This window comes from Petromyzon marinus, unplaced genomic scaffold (assembly GCF_048934315.1).
Source record: "Petromyzon marinus isolate PM22_M1 ecotype Great Lakes invasive population unplaced genomic scaffold, UKy_Petmar_22M1.pri1.0 PM_G_Scaffold_73, whole genome shotgun sequence".
Classification (NCBI taxonomy): Eukaryota; Metazoa; Chordata; class Hyperoartia; order Petromyzontiformes; family Petromyzontidae; genus Petromyzon; species Petromyzon marinus.
This window is the reverse complement of record NW_027423028.1, coordinates 67,501-70,000: the sequence shown is the minus strand read 5'-3', so window position 1 is coordinate 70,000 and position 2,500 is coordinate 67,501.

The window sequence follows — 2,500 nt, the reverse complement described above, 5'->3', positions numbered from 1 at the left end:
AGTTCCCGTGCTGATGGACCTGGAGTCAGAGACTTCTGTTCCCGGCTTAACGCACTGCTTCCTGTCAGAGAGGAAGTCTGTGATCCACCTGCAGGTGGAGTAGGGCACGTTCAGCTGGAAGAGCTTGTCCTGAAGCAGGGCAGGGATGATGGTGTTGAAGGCAGAGCTGAAGTCCACAAACAGGATCCTGGCGTAGGATGCTGGGGCGTCCACATGCTGTAGGGTGAAGTGGAGGGCCATGTTAACTGCGTCGTCCACAGACCTGTTGGCTCTGTAGGCAAACTGAAGGGGGTCCAGGAGAGGGTCTGTGATGGCTTTGAGGTGTGCCAGGAGCAGGCGCTCAAAAGACTTCATTACCACAGATGTAAGGGCGACCGGTCTGTAATCATTTAGTCCTGTTGGCCTTAGCTTTTTGGGCACAGCGATGATGGTGGAGGACTTGAGACAGGCTGGTACATGGCATGTCTCCAGGGAGGTGTTAAAGATGTTGGTGAACACCGGAGACAGCTGGCCAGCGCAGTGCCTGAGGGTGGCTGGAGAGACAGAGTCCGGCCCGGCTGCTTTGCGTGGATTCTGCCTCTTGAAAAGCCCATTAACTTCTCCCTCCTGAAAGGAGAGAGTCGTTTCTGTAGTATGGGTGGGGGATGGGGCCTCTTGGGTGGGAAGGGGTGGTTCAGGACAGTCCAATTGTCTTTCAAATCTACGGTAGAACTCGTTCAGGTCGTTGGCTAGGCGGGAGTCGTTAGTGGTGTGGGGCGCTCTGGGTTTGTAGTTGGTGATGTGCCTGAGCCCTTTGGCAGACAGAAGCAGCGTCGTTAGTAGAGAACTGGTGTTTTAGTGTCTCTGAGTACAGTCGTTTAGCCTCTCTCACCGCTTTGCTAAACCTGTTCTTCGACTCCTTGAATCTGTCTCTATCCCCACTCCTAAACGCTTCCTCCTTCTCCAACCTCAACCTTTTGAGCTTTGCTGAGAACCAGGGCTTGTTGTTGTTAAAGTTCACCCTGGTACGTGTTGGGATACAGCAGTCCTCACAGAAGCTGATGTACACAGCCTCTGTGAGTTCATCCAGACTATTGGTAGCAGTCGTGAACATATCCCAGTCAGTACAGTCTAAGCACGCCCGCAAATCTTCCACAGCCTCACTGGTCCACTGTTTAGATGTCCTCACAGCAGGTTTACAGAGTTTTAGTTGCTGCCTGTATGCACGAATCAGGTGGACCAAGGGAGTTCTGTGCGAGCCGAACAGCCCCGTGACCCACAAGAGAAACATCCCCGCCAAATTCGAGCGTTTGACGGGGTCTATCCGTGAAAAAATATTCACGTTTTTGAGTGCACATGCATTTCTGCTGCAAATGCCTCTGGAAGTTTCATGCCGTTCGTATGCCAATTGTGGCAACACGAAAATGACCCGTTTTCCCATTCCGAGGGATTTCTGTGCGACCCTAACAGCCCCGTGAGCCACAAGAGACACATCCCCGCCAATTTCTAGCGTTTCACGGGGTCTATCCGTGAAAAATATAGACGTTTTTGAGTGCACATGCATTTCTGCTGCAGATGCCTCTGGAAGTTTCATGCCGTTCGTACGCAATGTGGCAACACGAAAATGACCCCTTTTCCCATTCCGAGGGATTTCTGTGCGACCCTAACTAACAGCGCCCGTGAGCCACAAGAGAGACATCCCCGCCAATTTATAGCGTTTCACGGGGTCTATCCGTGAAAAATATAGACGTTTTTGAGTGCACATGCATTCCTGCTGCAAATGCCTCTGGAAGTTTCATGCCGTTCCTATGCAATGTGGCCACACAAAAATGACCCGTTTTCCCATTCCGAGGCATTTCTGTGCGACCCTAACAGCCCCGTGAGCCACAAGAGAGACATCCCCGCCAACTTCTAGCGTTTGACGGGGTCTATGCGTGAAAAATATTAAAATTTTTGAGTGCACGTGCCTTTCTGCTGCAAATGCCTCTGGAAGTTTCATGGCGTTCCTATGCAATGTGGCAACACGAAAATGACCCCTTTTCCCATTCCGAGGGAGTTCTGTGCCACCCTAACAGCCCCGTGAGCCACAAGAGACACATCCCCGCCAATTTCTAGCGTTTCACGGGGTCTATCCGTGAAACATATAGAAGTTTTTGAGTGCACATGCATTCCTGCTGCAAATGCCTCTGGAAGTTTCATGCGGTTCGTACGCAATGTGGCAACACGAAAATGACCCGTTTTCCCATTCCCAGGGATTTCTGTGCGACCCGAACAGCCCCGTGAGCCACAAGAGACACATCCCCGCCAATTTCTAGCGTTTCACGGGGTCTATCCGTGAAAAATATCAATTTTTTTTTGACTGCACATGCATTTCTGCTGCAAATGCCTCTGGAAGTTGCATGCGGTTCGCATGCAATGTGGCGACACGAAAATGACCCGTTTTCCCATTCCGAGGGATTTCTGTGCCACCCTAACAGCCCCGTGAGCCACAAGAGAGACATCCCCGCCAATTTCTAGCGTA